The 18,516-nt window shown below is 42.8% G+C and overlaps 1 protein-coding gene across 1 annotated transcript in view; it reads right to left on the reverse strand.

Annotated features, from left to right (window-relative positions):
* The window catches only part of LOC122800420 (F-BAR and double SH3 domains protein 2-like), a 940,373-nt gene that overhangs the window by 70,743 nt on the left and 851,114 nt on the right, over positions 1–18,516 (reverse strand). The gene's annotated exons all lie outside the window — the stretch shown is intronic.

The following is an 18,516-nucleotide window of genomic DNA, read 5'->3' on the forward strand; positions in this document are numbered from 1 at the left end:
TATTCCTCAAGAGGAACAGTCTGGGGAGTATCAGACACAGGCTGTCCCTGGGAGGATTGGATGACAGAAGACATACTCAACTGCAAGGGAGCAGGGGCGGACTCCGAGGAAAGAGTGAGGGGTCTCGATCCGCCTGAGAAAAGCCTCTCCACAACGAAGGCCAAAGGGGAACCGGCTTCACTGAAACTGGTGGAATGAGTAGCCATGCCCCTGGGATCCGACAAGGGGATTGGAGCCAAGCCCAGAACAGTCGGACCTAGAGGGATGGTATGTCCTGACTACAACGGAGTCAAAGACACACTCATCACCTCAGATCTGACGCCCAGATCTCAGTTCCGAGAACTTGGATCCAACAAACTCGAGGGCATGGCCAGCGTCAAAGTTGGAGGAACCATCGGCACTAACCCCCTGACTCCGGGGCTCCTCAGAAATAGGGATGCTGAAACCCGGGGGTGGATCAGAGAAGGAGCTATCAGGACAAACATTGGAGCTGAACTCCCTGCTCCAGCAAGAACCTTCTCATCATCCTGTCCATGTCAGCTTCAGAGAGGCTTCTCGTGGATCTGGAGGATGCCACCAACACTGGCCGGGAGGGCCAATGCGAGGATGACCTCTAAGTGGGCAGAACCTCCTCCTCCTCCGGTGAGAATCTTGGAGAATGGAGCCAAAGGGAAGATGATGGCCTAAGAACTTTTTCTGGCATAGAAACCACTTTGGTGGGGGGGGGGGTCCGACGGATCCGAATCCGCTGGTCTCTTATGACCCCTTTCCTTGTCTCTCTCTCTCTTTTTCTCTTTCCCTTTATTTTTCTTTGTGCTTCTCCTTCCTGGCCTCTCTGTCTCCCTTGTTTTGAAGTGGGAGTGGGAGTCCCGGACAGGGAAGGAGGTCCAAGAGGACCAGAAGCTTGTACAGCCACAGCCATGGCTGAAGAAGAAGCCGACAATTCCGCTGAAAGACCAGCCAGAATCAACTTGGCCCTCCGATCTCGCAGAGCCCAAGGGTTAAAGGCTGCACAAATCTTGCAGCCAAAAGTAAGGTGGTGAACCCCTAAACACACGACAAACAGTATGTGACCATCGGCCGGTGACAACTTATGGCCACACTCTGTGCATTCAGAAAAAGTCTGATTCTGGGAGTCTGACATAGGCACCCTACAAGAAGCAAAGGCTAACTAGTAACCTAGATAAACGTGCACGTACACACACACCAAGGGCAGGATGGGGAGGCCTACACGAAGATAAAGTTTACAACTCTAAACTTTTTTTTTTTTTTTTGTGGTAAAACCGAGGGAGGAACAAAGGGAAAGAACTAAACCATGTACACACACACTTAAATCGCACAGTTAAAGCTAGACCAAAGAGATCCCACTCTACCTGCCTGGAGCTCAGAGATCACGTCTTGGCGAAGCCGCAGCAAATGAGATCTGAGGGTTGGAAGGAGGTTGCAGTGTAGTATGGGTAAGGGGGAGGAGCTTGCAGCTCGGATCTTAGCTTGGAAAGCTGCTGGCTCGGATCCGAAACCCACAGGTTGTTGACCAAATGAAGTTAACTACTTCAGATAACTTGTTAACACACAGAGGTTGTAGTCGTGAGAGTGAGTCTTAGTTTTCTGAACTCACGCTGCAGGAGTGATTAGAAGAGGATCAGTAACATTACAGGTGGCAATGAAAATAAACACACTCAGAGGCTCTGAATCTGCAAAGCAGCTTATGTTTGCCTTTGCAAAGTGTAGCAATAAGGATGGCAAACCATTCTGAAGACTGGTTTAATTATTATTGCCTTTAAGCAGATGCAAAGTGCAAGGTGTGGTACTACTATAGTTATAAATATATAAACAAATAAAAAGCACTCTTCAGAATGATCAGCCATCTTTATTGCGACCCTTTGCTAGGCAAACTTAAGCTGCTTTGTAATGGATGGTGGCAGGTATGATGTTTCTCCTGCTGTCTGCATTCATGAGTATTGCTAGGTCCACAAGTTAATTCTTATGTTTCCCCAGCGCTGGCAGCTTAAACCAAGGAAATAAGAAACATGCAGGATGCATTTGATAAGAGATGAATGGTGCGAATGGTCAGATGATGACAGCCTAGCTATATCTGAGGTAATATTCTTGATCCTTTTGACATCCTAGTTTTACTTATTGTATTCTGTATAAAGCATCCAAGCACTACTTGATGAAAGGGTTCCTTCTGTTTTCATACTAGTTTTATTTGATGTAATCTGTATAAAGTTACATTTCTGTAACTGTGTATATGGATACTATTATACATGTTAAATGTGGAGCTTTTCTCCCCGGGCCTCTGCTGAAAAAGGACTCGAGTCCAGGAACCAAATGTAAAATAAATAAATATTTAAAGAATGTTCTGGATGCCCTTTGGGTTTTTAAAGAACTTGCAGATCTAACATCTAGTAAGACATTAAAGGGGATTAAATAACATTATGTTGGTGATTCTGACATTTTTGGATGTAAAAATGTTCTGCAAGAGTGTCATTTTACAAGTCTATACTCAGTAGTAGAACAGGAGGGGGTCAAAATGTAAACCTACTTTGTATAATACTGGTGCAAATGTATGACAATTTGGTATACAGGACCTAGAAAGTAAGAGTAATGAATAAAGGGATATAATTCAGTATACAAGACTTTAATTCTTACTACAGATAGCTAGAGGGAATTCAATTTTAACTGGCATTCAAATATTTCATGTATTTTTAATTATTAAAATGTAAAAATTAAAATATATGAAATGCTTGAATACCTTAACCTTGTTGCTTCAAGGAGGAATGAAGGATACTAAAAGCACTTCCAACAAAAAAGTTGGAAGAATAAGCAGAGTCTCAGTGTAACGTAGACTTTAATGAACTGTATTGCAACCACAGCAAGTAATTTACATGCTAATGAAAAAGAAAGATGTAGCATGTGTATCCTCTGGTGTCAGTCTATGTTGGTCACGTAGTCATGTGATGAGGGAGATTCAGAGAATTGAGTAAACAGGTAGCATCCTGAATATAGGGACATACGTCTGATACTAGCTATATGTGCAGAGGTAAATCAGGCCTGAAAATAGAATATTCCTCCAGAATTTTGCCTCATATTTTTGTCTGCCTCATAGAATTAGTGATTTTGCAGCCAGTAATTGAGGAGTGACATCACTAAATAACAGTTTATTTTCAAACTTTATATCCTTCAGTGGTCTTACCTGGGTAACAGTTTAAAAGACAATGAAGATTCCCAGTCAGCAATACTCAAATTGTTACTTCTTCAGGAAAACAGATGTAAAAAGGGTCTATATTACGTCACTGAACGCTTAAAAAAGCGAACAGTGATTGATCGACCCTATATAAGCGAAAGCTTACAATGTCGAAGTGTCAGAACGACGACTTTTTTCCAAGGGAAAAAAATTGCTGTTCCAGCAAAAAAAAAAAAAATAAATAAATAAATAAATTTCAAACATTACATTAAGTGGGGGTCTGCGCCCCCCACAACCCCCTGCTTAAATATACCAACTCCGAGACCGCGCTACAGTGCCGAAAATGGCAAAGTACCGAAGTGGCCAAGCAAATTCCTTCCCAGGGAAAGAATTCACTTAAAGTACAGTTGTGTACACTTACCATAAATGTAGATGTTCGAGTGTATTCACTGTTGCAGTCATTACAATTAGCTTATCCTGCTGGCAGGCTACCCTCAGTTGGCCTGAATTCCAAAGTCTAGGTACGGCGTCGGTTGCTGTCGCCTCTTCCCTGATGTCAGTGTGCCAGGGGTATAAAAGATACAGCTGACGCCATTTTCTTCAGTTTTTCTTGCCCCAGATGTCAGGTGCCCCCAAAAGGGTAGGCTAAAAATATGTCAATAAAACATGCATGCACCAAAGTATATATTTTGCCTTCATCTACAAGCAAATTCACCACATAGGTTGTATAGAATAGAGAAGTACAGATAAGTTCCAGCAAAGAAATGGGGGATGGCGGGTGGGTAACCTGGACTGCAACAGTGGATACACTCGAACATCTACATTTATGGTAAGTGTACACAACTGTACTATGTTCTTCGTGTTTCACTGTTGCAGTCATTACAATTGGGTTGAATCCCAAAGCTAAAGTTGGGAGGCTGGAGCTAAATAGCATTAGGAGCGGCTATTAGGCCCTGCAGAACTGCAGTGGCAAAGCCTGCCCTGGATTTAGAGTAGAGTGGTAAGTGATAGTGCTTTGTGAAGGTGTGCACTGAACTCCATGTAGCCGCCTCTAAAATGTCTTTGGTCGGTACTCCCCTGAGGAAGGCTGCTGAAGTGGCTGCTGCTCTGGTTGAATGTGGCATAATGCCCTTAGGTACTGGCTTGCCATGTTGTGAATAGCAGAAACGAATGCAGTGGCCTATCCACTTTGAAATGGTCTGCTTTGAGATAGCCTTTCCTTGTGATTTTGCAGCATATGGGGTTGGGAGGGCAGCCTAATGGTTAAGGTGTTTGCCTTACAAACACAAGGTGCACGGTTTGAGTCTCACAAGGGATAATTGGCTAAGCTTAAAATGGCTCGCAAGGGTAGTTAGCTTAGTACTAATCTATCTATGAACCTATATGCCACTAGTAATTGCTCTGTCTTTCTGAAAGCTTTGGTTCTGTTCAAACAGAAGCGTAGCTGTCTTTGTATATCCAAAGAATGCAGAATTCTCTCCCCCTTATTCTGTGGGTTTGGATAAAAGGAAGGCAGATGAATAGTTTGGTTAAGGACCACACTGGACACTACCTTAGGCATAAATGTCGGGTTTGTCCTCAGAGAAACCCTGTCTGGATAAAAAATGATAAAAGGTTCCACAGTCATGAGTGCCTGTAGCTCTGAGAAGTTATTGCTAGGAGCAGAGCTGTTTTCCAAGATAAAACCTTTATATCAGCTGTAGCGGCTGGCTCAAAAGGAGGCAGGGTGAGTTTTTCCAAGACATAATTGAGGTCCCATGCAGGTACTGGTGATCTCCTTGGAGGCCTTAAATTTTTGGCCCCTCTGAGGTACTGTCTTAATAAAGGATGAGAAAAGATTGGTGGCTCTGTATTGTAATGAACTGAAATGGCAGAGGCATGAATTTTTATAGATGAAAAGGATAGGCCTTTGTCCAGCATCTCAGTCAAGTATTGCAAAATCTGAGGAATATTTGGTACAGCTGTGTCAATTCCTTGTGCCTGGTTCCAAGCAAAGAATCTCTTCCATTTTCCAGCATAGGATTTTGTAGTACTAGGCCTCCTGGCCTCCAAAATAACATCCATCACCGCTTTAGTGAGAGGTGTGTTTTGTATGACTACATTATCCACCATGTTTTGTATGACTACATTATCCACCATGCTGCCAGATTTAAGGTCTTGAGTGGGCTGTGCAGGATTTGATTGTTCTGCTCGGACAGTAGATGGGGCACTTGAGGTAAGGTCCAGGCTGGGCACTGAGACAAGTTCCTTAGGATTGGAAACCAGTACTGGCGTGGCCAGTCTGGGGCAATCAGTATCATTTTTGGCTTCTCCTGCCTGACCTTTAGGAGTACCTTGGGGAGGAGAGGCAGAGGAGGAAAGGCATATACTGGTAAGTTTTTCCAGCTGAAAGATAGGGCATCCACTTTCCATGCTTGTCTGTGATAAGTCCTTGTGCAGAATCGCTTTAGTTGGCAGTTGTGTGGTGAGGCAAATAGATCTATGTCCGGGCATCCCCATTTCCTTGTTACCATGCTGAAGACTTGTGGATCCAATTTCCACTCGTGGGGATCCATGAGGTTTCTGCTTAGTTCGTCTGCCAGAGTATTTATCTTTCTTGGCAGGAATTGTGCCTGCAGATGTACTTGGTAAGTCAATGCTGTGTCCCACAAAGTCATGGCTAGTCTGCAAAGGGGGTAAGAATGAGTGCCTCCCTGTTTGTTTATATACCACATGACCGTGGTGTTGTCTGTCTTTATCAGTAATTGTCCCGGATGTAGTAGGTCCTTGAAGGCTGTCAGGGCATTTTGAACAGCTAGCATCTCTTTTTGATTGATATGTAGATGCATTGTGCCTTGAATACATTTTCCTGCCATGTGGGCTCCCCAGGCATAATCCGATGCATCCATTGTTAATGTCTGTGTGGCTGGGGGTAGAGTGAATGGCTGTCCCTTGTTCTGGTGATAGGCCTTCGCCAAACATCGAAACTCCTGTTGCAGGCAGGGAATGAGAGTAACTATTGTTTCCAGGCTGTGGCAATGTTGAGTCCAAACACTTTTTAGGTACCATTGAAGTTTCCTCATATACAGTCTTGCATATGGAATTAGTAGAATGCAGGATGCCATGAAGCCCAAAGCCTGCAGAATTTTTCTTGCAGATAACTGGGACTTTGTTGTCAACAGTTTGAAATAGGTAGTCAGTTGCCTTTGTTTGTCTGGCGTGAGATAAGCCGTCTGGGCAGTTGTATTTAAGCTTGCACCCAGGAATATTATCTCTTGAGAGGGTACTAGTTTTGATTTCTGTTCATTGACTGTGTACCCTAGGCATGGTAGTAATCTCTTTACAAATGCCAGATGCTGTAGTAGAATGTCCTTGTTCTCTGCTTGAATGAGGCAGTCGTCCAAGTAAGGATATATTTGTATTCCCCTTTGTCTGCAGAATGCAATTACTGTTGCCAGGCACTTTGTGAAGACCCTGGGCGCAGTAGATAAGCCAAAGGGCAGTGCAGAGAATTGGTAGTGCAATGAGCCAGCTTTGAATCTGAGGTATCTTCTGCATGTTTGTCTGATTGGGACATGCAGGTATGCCTCTTTTAGATCTAAAGTCACAAGCCAAGCCTTCTTGCCCAACATGGGCAGAAGCTGCTGTAGAGTCAACATTTTGAATTTTGGAATATCCAGATATGTGTTTAGAATAGATAGGTCCAGTACTGGTCTCCAGGCTTTGTCCTTTCTGGGTACCAAGAATAGTCTTGAATAAAATCCTTGTCCCTGCTCTTGCTCTGGTACTTGTTGAATGGCCATCATGTTCATGAGGGATGAGACTTGTTTTTGTGCCTCTGCCCATTGATGTTTTTGCAGGTCTGGCCAACCGTTTGCCCTTGGCAGGGTATGGAAGTGAAACTTGTAGCCTTGTGACACTATGTTTAAGATCCATTTGTCCTGGGTTATTATGTGCCAATTTTGAGAAAAAAGTGCTAGTTTTCCCCCCTAAAGGTGCTGCCAGAAGATAAGTGCTTGGCGCAGGCAGGGGGAAGTCATTGGGACTGTTTCCTGTATGGCTGTGATTTGTCTTCTCCAGTTTTGGAGGTAGAAGCACCCCATTGTTTAGACCTGTACGAACCTTGGGGCTGGGATCTGCCTCTAGGGTGTCTGTATCTGCCCCTTTGTGGCCTGTCTGACACTGGAAAGGACCAATTCTTTGTAGGCCAGTGTCTGCTAAATCTTGATGGCTGTACCTGTAAGAAATCCTTGACTGTTTGTATAGATTTAGCTTTGTCCTCCATTTTCTTTAACACCTCTTCTGCTTTAACACCAAACAAAGCATCTTGCTGTAATGGAGCATCTAATAATTTTGCTTTAACATGATCAGGTAGATTTTGTTCTTTTAACCAAGCATGCCTCCTAATGACAGAACCCGTAACTGCGGCCCTGCAGGAGGCCTCCAGAGAATCAAAACCACATTACAAAGTATGCTTTCCAACTTGTTCAGCTGCATGCAACAATTCCTGCATTTCTTTGTTTTCTGCACATTCAGAATTTATCAACATTTTCTGTTTAAGCAGTGACATAATATATTGCTGATATTTGAGCATATGAAACTGACAATTTAAATCCCTTATAGCCAGGGTAGCAGAAGTGTAAATCTTTTTTCCCCATCTGTCCAGTGCCCTAGAATCCCTGCCAGAGGGAGTAGGGTTTTTTGCAGTGGAAGCCTTGACCCCCTTTGGGACCCTGAGAGATAGTTTCTGGGTCAGCAGCAAGGTTTTGGAAAAGGAATTTATGAGAGTCAGGAACCCTGTACCACCTGTCCGGCTTAACAGGAGCTGGAGGTAAGGAGTCAGGGGTCAGACTGGACTCTGAAAATACATCATCTACAATGTCTAACACAGGTGGAATAGCAAGGGGCCTGTGTTGTGGTAGTAAAAGGAAGTCTCTGAGCCTTTTCTTAGATTCTGAATAATCTTGGCTCTCCCAGCGGAAATGCTCCCTCATGGTATGTAAAGTTTCCCCAAAAGAATAATCCTCAGGAGGAGAGGCTGAAGAGATTGATTCTTCAGCATCAGAATCCTCATAGGGAGGAAGAGAGTATTCCTGATCAGAACAGGAATCAGATGAAATGGAAACCTGATCTGAAGATTCATATTCTGTCTCTTGCCTAGGCCTCTTATCAGGAGGGGGATGGGAACCCCTGATCAAAGTAATTAGGTCTTTGGCCATTTTGAGCATCTGTTTTTTAGGCATGGAGGCCTGTCCATGAGGCTGTTGAACTTGTTTCATTGTATTTAAAGGTGCTTTAGTCTTTGCCTTTGAAGCTGAAGTAGTTTTAACATATAATTGAGTAGGTCTAAAAACACCCACAGAAGCCGATGCCTGCTCAGCGGCTCCGGACCCATCTGAGGGAATAGCGGCCTGCGAGTCTAAAGTAGCGGTCATCATGGGCTGCGAAGGAGCCTCACTGAGAACCGGCGACTGGCTTAGAAGAAACCTCGTCATCGGTTTTGGACCTCGGATGCCTGTCTTTCCTTGCGTTTCTTGTGAATTCCGGTAGTCGGATGGCTATCTGACGACATTGTATAGTTAAATCTTCTGCCAAAATAGTGAAATGCAAAATCGTGCCTACGCTTAATAGTGCGTTGGTTAAATCTAGCACAAAACTGACAACTAGCAACGTCGTGGTCAGGTCCTAGGCAAGGAATACAGTAAGAATGAAAGTCCTTATGAGGTATTTGCTTCCCACAAGAAATACAATTATTAACTTTTTCTTACATCGGTCTGGAGCAAGAAAAAAGTTTCCCCAATGGGGTACTTAGCTTTTAGTGAAGACTTCGGATCTGAAATTCGAACACGAAAATCTCAGGAGTCGGCCAACCGGCACTTGCGAACTGCTTTTGCTTCGGGCACCGCATGGCAAGAAAGACTGAAGAAAATGGCGTCGGTTCCATCTTTTATATCCCTGGCACACTGACGTCAGGGAAGAGGTGACAGCAACAGACACCGGACCTAGACTTTGGAATTCAGGCCGACTGAGGGTAGCCTGCCAGCAGGATAACCCAATTGTAATGACTGCAACAGTGAAACACGAAGAACATCATTCTGTTTTTCACTTACAAGATACAACACTAGATTACTACACATATTGAAATGATGAGAAAGAAACAGTAAAGTCAAAGAAGCACTCATGATGTTACAAAGAAGACTTTTAAAGGCTCAAACGTCACGTCTGTAATATACTAAGAATAGGTTAGAAGCTGGAGATATTTTACATAACAGCTTTGTCACTACAAAGATCTTGCTAGCTAACATACACTGAAAGCATTTCATTTTTTTCATATTTAAAACAGAGTAGGGTGCACCATACTCAATACATAGTCTTAAGACAACGAGGACAGATGAACCATCAGCTGGCCTTAATGAGACTGGATGCAGAAACTACTATAGTACCAAATGCCATTTTACTAATATTTTGTATGCATGTGTCAAATGAGGAACTTTTTGAGATTACAATACTTTGTAGTACTTATGGTGTCCATTAACAACACAGAAATAGTCTCCATTTCTATCACAGTAAATAGCACCACACTTCCTGATGTTAAAGGTACTACTGCTGTGTCTACACCATGTCATAAACCCCCCCCCCCCCCCGTGTCTGTAGAGTCTTATCATTGTCATCCAACACAGGAAGTGTAGTTTTTGTATCATCAGAAGACCTGCTCGACCCAATTAAAAGATTGCAGGGATAGTGCAATCATAAAAGAATTTAACAAATACATGCCCGACACAGAGCCCCAGGAGCCCTCCAATCATATACACATCTGACAACTGATTTTCATCAACCTTGACTCTGAATTTCCACTTGTAAAGCCATTTACTGATCAATAGCACAACATAAGGGTTTACATTACAAGCACTTACCTGGAAAATCACTTTTACTAATTGGAATACTATCAAATTTCTTCCTCAAATCTAAGCTGACTGGAAGTTTGGACTTGGTTGCATCTATTACATCATTATAAAACTTGTTGGGGTTACAAATAGATCTACCAGAATAAATTCATAATGGTTTAAACCCACAAACTCAGTAAGATGTGTTGGTAAAAGTTTCAATTGCATTTTTTCAAATAAATTTCCAATAATGAAAGTTAAGCATATAGTCTGGTAGCTCTGAGATAATCATGTTGAACCACAGAAGGAACAAACTGCAAAACTAACTTACTGTAAACAATTTTCAGTGAGCCTTGAACTAGGTGTTTGTTTTTGCAGGGAGGGCTACTACCCTATATTTATATTTACCAGCTCTGTGGTTGCACAACAAGGGTGTAAAGTGCAAACTCCAATGGTGCTGAAAGTTGATTTCAGTAAATTTACTTTGTAGCATTGTCACCGGCTGAAAGAATGCTCAGACAACCTGCAGATTCCTCTTTTCAGGATCCTGAATATTATCCTTTAAATAGTGAAACAATAAGACTAGTTTTCTGTAATTTTGGAACAAAGGCAAATTTTTACATTTACTGAAAACAAATAGTATGTGCATAAACTAAACCTGGCATCTTAAGAAAGATGTGCCATCTGGATCTGCAATGGTGTAAGATTTAAAATTTTCAAATATGCCGAACACAAGATACTGCTCAGTAGACTACTTCGGTTAAGTTTACCGATTTTATATACGTAGAAGCAGGTTTTAAACTATGCGACTGCAAAAGATAAGCATAACATGTCAGCATATGCACATTGTCTTTCACCATCGTACTGTCGAACATAAGTTGGGTATGTGCTCCAAGACAGGTCCCTGCAGAATCATCTGTCTAAACAGAGGACCAAAACTGAAACTGTAGCAGGACGCTTATTACGAATGGAACAAGTTGCCTAATACAGTTACGATACACAAAGTGCTTCAGCACTTTATCTGCGACTGTAAATGCAGCATTGGCATTAATTTCTGAATAGTGGTACTATACTACTGCATTTATTTATTTGTATTTGCTTTCCAGGGTACAACACACTGATCATTGGCATTTCCTGACTGCACCCTAAACCCCTACAACACTCAGGGCCAGTCACTGCCTTCACCCCAACCTAACTACTCCTCTGGTTCTTTGCATCCTTAACATGGGTGAAAAGGGCTTTTTCATCATCTACTGAACTTAAGAGCAAGCTCCCTCTCATACTGCTGAATACATATTATACTAGCTGAAGTTTTAGTAGCTTTATTGAATTTTTCTCATCATAACCAGTGGAAGCTTCTTGTACATTTTCAAGATATGATGATCTTTCATTAACAAGTCTGGCAGTTGTCTTGTACCATGAAGAAGCTTGTCAGCAGACCTCACTGAGTACAATTTTCACATTCCTGGTTACACTTCTAAAAGCTGAGACAAAAGTACAGTTTTGTACCTACCATAAATGTAGATGTTCGAAGATCCACATTGCTGCAGTCCTTACATATGGGTAGTCCGCTGTCCTCGGTCGGCCCGAATACCAAAGTATTAGGCTGACGTCGGTCATGGGTGCTCAGATCTGACATCATAGCGTCAGGGTATAAAAGCGCATGACCGACGTCATATCCTCAGTCTTTTCTTGCCCCAGATGTCAGAAGGCCCTAAAAAGAAAGGCCACAGCCCAAAAACAGGATGCCTCCCAAAAACATGCCCAACAACAACCATCACCCAAACCATATAACCATGCCAAACTACAGAGGGGAAGGAGGGAGGGTAAATTGGACTGCAGCAATGTGGATCTTCGAACATCTACATTTATGGTAGGTACAAAACTGTACTATGTTCTTCATCTCACATTGCTGCAGTCCTTACATATGGGTAGAATCCCAAAGCAGAGGTAAAGGGAGGATGGCAAAATCATAAAGCATTAGGGGCTGCTAAAATGCCCTGTAATATAGCAGTGGCAAATCCAGCCCTAGACTTAGAATAAAGAGGAAGGTGGTAATGCTTGGAAAAAGTATGTACTGAACTCCAAGTGGCTGCTTCCAAAATATCTTTTGTAGCTACCCCCCTTAGAAAGGCAGTAGAAGTGGCAGTAGCTCTAGTGGAATGAGGTCTGATTCCAGCCGAATCTCCTTACCATGATGGGAATAACAGAAAGAAATACAAAACCCAATCCATTTAGAAATAGTTTGTTTTGAAACAGGTTTTCCCTGAGAACCCAAAGCAAAAGAAACAAACAACTGCTGAGACTGCCTGAACCCCTTGGTTCTGCTCAAATAATAACATAACTGCCTGTGAATATCCAAAGTATGCAAAATCTTCTCCCCTTTATTTTGAGGGTTTGCATAAAAGTAGGCAAATGAATAGTTTGGTTCAAGGCCACACTAGAAACCACTTTAGGCATAAAGGAAGGATTAGTACGCAAAGATACCCCATCCTTATGAAAAATCAGGAAAGGTTCCACTGCCATAAGGGCCTGTAATTCAGAAACCCTTCTTGCAGAGGTAATGGCCAACAAAAAAGCAGTCTTCCATGATAAATACTTTAACTCGGCAGTAGCTGCAGGCTCAAAAGGTTGTAGAGTAAGCTTTTCCAACACAAAATTGAGATCCCAAGCAGGAGTAGGAGCTCTACGTGGGGGTCTTATGTTCTTTGCCCCTTTAAGAAATTGCTTAAACAAAGGATGGGAAAATAAAGGAGGGTCACAGTCATAGTGAGCAGAAATGGCTGCAGCATGAACCTTTATCGAGGAGAAAGACAAACCCTTGTCCAATAACTCAGTAAGATATTGAAGAGAAACACTTAAATCAGGCTTGGAAACATCAAAGTCCTTCGCTTTGCTCCAAAGAAAAAATCTCCTCCATTTATCAGCGTAAACTTTCCTTGTACTAGGCCTTCTGGCCTCCAAAATAACATTCAAAACTTGTTGTGGAAGCTGAGACCCTCCAGGGTCTAAAACAGAATATGCCAGGCTGTGAGATGCAGAGACTGAATCTTGACATTGAGGAAGTGATTGCCCTCCTGAGACAAAAGATGAGGAATCAAAGGCAGAGGCCATGGAGGCTCCGTGCCAAACTCCTCAGTAGTGGGTACCAGTGCTGTCGAGGCCAATCCGCGCTATCAGAATCATGGATGGCTTGTCTATTCTGGCCTTCAGGAGTACCTTGGGAATGAGAGGCAGAGGTGGAAAGGCATAGACATGAAGATTGTTCCAACTGAATGATAGAGCATCCACCTTCCAAGTGTGGGATGAAACATTTTTGTGCAAAACTTTGGCAACTGGTAATTTAGTGGAGAAGCGAACAGATCTATGTCTGGAGTCCCCCATAACACTGTCAACTTTTGAAACACATGAGGATCCAGTTTCCACTCGTGAGGATCCACAATTTGTCTGCTCAACACATCCGCTAAGGAGTTCTGTGCTCCTGGTAGAAACCTTGCCTGAAGATTGAGGTGTAAACTGAGAGCAGTCTCCCACAAAATCATCGCTTGCCTGCAAAGAGGGTACGAATGGGTTCCCCCTTGCTTGTTGATGTACCACATGACAGTAGTGTTGTCTGTTTGAATCAACACCTGTCCTGGGTGAAGTAAATCTTTGAAAGCCATCAATGCAAATTGGACTGCTAACATCTCCTTCAAGTTGATATGCAAATGTTGAAGTCTGACAGGCCACGTGTCTTGCACCCATTTTCCATTGAGGTGTGCTCCCCAAGCCTTGTCCGAGGCATCTGTCATTAGAATCTGACTCGCCTCTGGTCGGGTCACAGAGAGTCCCTTGTTTAGGTGACATTCCTGAGCCCACCACAAAAATTCTTTCTGAATGCAAGGTATTATCTGAATGACAGTGTCTAGATCTTGGCAGTGTTGTGTCCATACATTTTTGAGATACCATTGAAGCTTCCTCATATGCAGTTTGGCATTGGGAAGCACCAGAATACAAGATGCCATGAACCCCAAGGCTTGGAGGACTGTCTTTGCAGTCAGCCTGGACTGTAGAGACATTTGATGGAAATAAAGAAAAAGGCTTCTTTGTTTGTCCGGGGTCAAAAAGGCCATCTGGGAAGCTGTATTCAGTCTCACACCCAGAAAGCACATGTCCTGAGAGGGTACTAGACTGGACTTTGTTTCGTTCACAGAATACCCTAGGCATCTTAACACTACCATCACATACTGTAGATGATGCAGAAGTTCGTCTGTGTTGTGCAATAATCAGGCAATCGTCCAAATAAGGATAAATCTGTATTCCTTTTAACCTGAAAAAGGCTATCACTGGAGCCAGAACCTTTGTGAACACTCTGGGCGCAGTAGATAAGCCAAAGGGCAATGCAGAGAACTGATAATGTAAATTTCCAGCCCGAAAGCGCAGGTACCTCCTGCAACTGGGCCTGATAGGAACATGAAGATAAGCCTCTTTGAGATCCAGAGCTACCATCCAGTGATCTTTTCCCAACAGAGGTAAAAGCTGTTGTAACGTCAGCATTTTGAACTTTGGAATGTCCAGATAAGTGTTGAGGATAGATAAATCCAAAATTGGTCTCCACGTGTTCCCTTTCTTTGGTACTAGAAACAGGCGAGAATAAAATCCTAGTCCCACTTCTGACAGAGGAACTGGCTGTATAGCTCCTATTTGAAGAAGTAAAGAAATCTGCTTGTGAGCCTCTATCCTTTGCCGAGGAGGAACGTCTGGCATGCCTTTGAAAGGAGGCAATGTATGGAAATAGAACTTGTAGCCTCGGTTTATAATGTCCAATACCCATTTGTCCTGGGTGACTAAAAGCCAGTTTTGCTTGAAGAGTGCTAATTTTCCTCCCAAAGGAGCTGCCAGGAAGAAGAATCTGGCAGCTGAAAATGCAGGTCATTGGGCCTGTTTACGAAAGGACTGGCCCCTGCCCTCACCTGTAGATTGTGCAGGTGAACTCCAAGTTCTAGGCCTGAATGTACTGTGAGCTCTGCCCCTGCCACGTCTAGATCTACCCCTAGACTGAGAATCAGAAGAAGGGTAGGTCCACCCCTTAGTAGGCCAATTTCTACTAAACTTTGGAGGTTGCACCTGCAAAAAATCTTTAACAGTCTGCATAGACTTAGCCTTGTCTTCCATTTTCTTCAAAACCGACTCCACAGGGGGACCAAACAAAACTTCAGACTGTAAAGGGGCATCCAGAATTCTAGTTTTAACATGCTCAGACAAATTCTGATCCTTAAGCCAGGTGTGCCTACGAAGAACTGATCCAATGGCAGCCACCCTAGAAGAGGCCTGTACAGCATCAAAACCACACTGCAAAGAATGCTTACCCACCTGTTCAGAGACATGTACTAAAATCCTGCAATTCTTTACACTCTATGCCCTCTGCCAAAGCATCCACTTTAGATTTTAGCTGAGAAAGGAGGAAATTCTGATACTTCAACATATGAAACTGGCAATTTAAAGCCCTCATTGCTAAAGTAGAAGAGGTATACACCTTCTTACCCCATCTATCCAAAGCTCTAGCTTCCTTATCTAGAGGAACCGGATTCTTTACAACAGAAGCTCTAACACCCTTAGGCCCCTGACTAATAGTCTCTGGGTCCGCCCTAGGACTCTTATACAGATATTTATGAGCCTCAGGCACCCTGTAATACCTGTCCGGTTTAACTGGCGAGGAGGCAAAGAATCTGGATTAAGGGAAGCCTCCGAGAAAACATCTTGAACAACATCCAAAACAGGAGGTATAGCCAAGGGTCTATGCTGTGGTAACAACAAGAATTCCCTAAGCCTCTTTCATGAATCAGAGAAATCCTGTCCTTCCCACTTAAAATGCTCCCTCATGGAATGCAGAGTTTCTGAAAACGAAAAATCCTCTGGAGGAGAAGCAGAAGGAGTGGAATCCTCTGCATCAGAATCCGAATAAGGGGAAAATCTTGAATATCTTCAGCAGAAGGGTCTGAGTCGCCTGAGGCCTGATCCAAACTTTCCAACTCTGGCTCCACCCTGGGCCTCTTATCAGGAGGGGGCATAGAACCTCTAATTAAAGTAATCAAATCTTCTGCCATTTTAAGCATGTGCTTTTTAGGCACAGACCCTGAAGTACCTGGAGGGACACCAGAGGAAGGCAAAACAGACCTGCCCTTAGAAGAAGCCTTAGAAATAGTAGCAGAAGGCCTAACCACCTTAGGCATAGAAGGGAGAACAGTAACCTGAGAGGCCCCTTCAGCTTGACCTGACTCCTGTGAGGCCACATCCTGCAAAATCAAAGTTTCCCCCTGAGACTCAACAGAAACTTCAGCCGGATCCACCTGCTCCACTGTAGCTTCTGCAGGACCGGCGTCCGAAACGGACGAATCAACCTGTCTAGATTTCAAGGATTTGTCTCTGCGCTTCTTCGTGGAAGAGGGCGTCGGAGGATCCGACAGCATATTATAATTACACCGCTTACCAAAGACTAACCTAGCACAATCTAACCTTCTTTTTATAGTGCGCTTATTAAACCTAGCACAAAACTGACACCCGACTACGTCGTGGTCCGGTCCCAAACAAGGAATGCAAAGAGAGTGATAATCCCTATGCGGTATCTGTTTCCCACAAGAAATACAATTATTCACTTTTTCTGACATCCGGAATTAACTGAGGCAAGAAAAAACAAAAATATTCCCCAACGGGGTACTTAGCCCAACTTGGTTTCGGTCTGAAACTCAGAATACGAAAATTTCAGAACGCCGAACGGCACTTGCAACGCTGCTTCTGCATCGGACCATGCGGCAAAAAAGACTGGGGATATGATGTCGGTCATGCGCTTTTATACCCTGACGCTATGATGTCAGATCTGAGCGCCCATGACCAACGTCAGCCTAATACTTTGGTATTCGGGCCGACCGAGGACAGCGGACTACCCATATGTAAGGACTGCAGCAATGTGAGATGAAGAACATCTTATATTTTTCTGAATAAAAAATAATGGAGAAAAATGCATATTCAGCCAGAGTATCACACACCAGCTAGATTCCAGTGCTTATTGTAATATTTCTCAGCAGTGTGGCAGATAAAAGGGAAAAATCTGGAACTGCAAAGGCTATTTACATGAACAGAGCTATATAGTACAGGATTGGTCCGTGACTGGCTAATGGCCAGCAAAAATATATTCATCTGGTTAAATAATAACCTAAGAGTTATTATTTGAAATGAGTTGCCCAAGGCAAAAATCCCTCCTGAAGAACTTATGATCCTCATTAACATAATGCTCAGAATTTACACTAAACATTCCAAAACTACAGTCTAGTTCTAGTGATTGCATTGCCATATGTTAACATCCCAGCAGTGCTGAGAGTATGTGCATATCCCTGCCATTCAGGAAAACACCATGTTGTTGCTTCCTCCTCTTCATACATGGCATAATACACTGTTTGTCCACATCACATTAGAAACCCCAGGACCTTTTCCGGTCCTTTCCCAAAAACACCAGGTCAGTTCCTATCCACATCACTTCCGAATCCTTATTTCTGCACCATCTGTTGAAGGTTCAATATGCAGTTTTGATTAGGAGTAATATGTAATAATTGATCACATGATGGGTAAGGCCAGTCTTTAGCCAAACGGGATACATTAATTCAAGTACAAAGAGGGAAACCAGCTAGGCTTAAAATGGCCTTCAATGTCCTCTAGCCTAGTCTGAACTTAAATGCACATGAACATTTTCTAAAAACTCAGAAGGACTTTACATATAACAGGACAAAGATCTGAGAAGAACCAATGACGTTATCATAATACAGTAACTTACTAGTATGGTAGAAAAATGGGTGTTTCAAATCCTTTCCCAACATCCTTTTAAGGTGCAACCCAGTACAATACAGAAATCCAGAAGGTTTAAACTGTAAAGGAAACTAAAGACTCTTCTAACACTAAGATTTAATGTAAGCAGTTCTAGCTTTGCCCTGTTGCAAACATAAAACACAGGGCCAAGAGAATGCTGGTGAACAATAGCAGTCAGACTAGCTACTTCCCTTTGATGTAAGACAGTAGTCAAGAGCATCCACCATAAAGGTGAGCTGTCAAACCTGAAAAACAATATAATTCACAAAATAAATGAGTTGGGCATGAGGATCTCTTGGTCTGGGCAGTTTTACACAAACTACAGTCTACAGAATTTTAGAGCTGCAAGCTCACTATATAACATATAATAACAATTTAAAGATTAAGTGCAAAATTTTTTCTTTACCATTTTTTGTTATATTTATGTCTTCATCTCGTAAAGTGGACTTCTCACTCTAAAATGTGTAGCTTTTTAGTTATTTCAGTTGACTTATACATTTTTTTTTAAGTTTAATAAAAAATAAAGTTATTTACTCACCATAATGATAGATCCATGTTGTCTGTCTCCATCTGGTTCAGCCTGCATTACTTCGGATCAGACACTGACAGATTCCAAAGTCTTTCAGA

The sequence above is a fragment of the Protopterus annectens genome, chromosome 4.part0 (assembly GCF_019279795.1).
Source record: "Protopterus annectens isolate FY-2018-M chromosome 4.part0, PAN1.0, whole genome shotgun sequence".
Taxonomy (NCBI): domain Eukaryota; kingdom Metazoa; phylum Chordata; order Ceratodontiformes; family Protopteridae; genus Protopterus; species Protopterus annectens.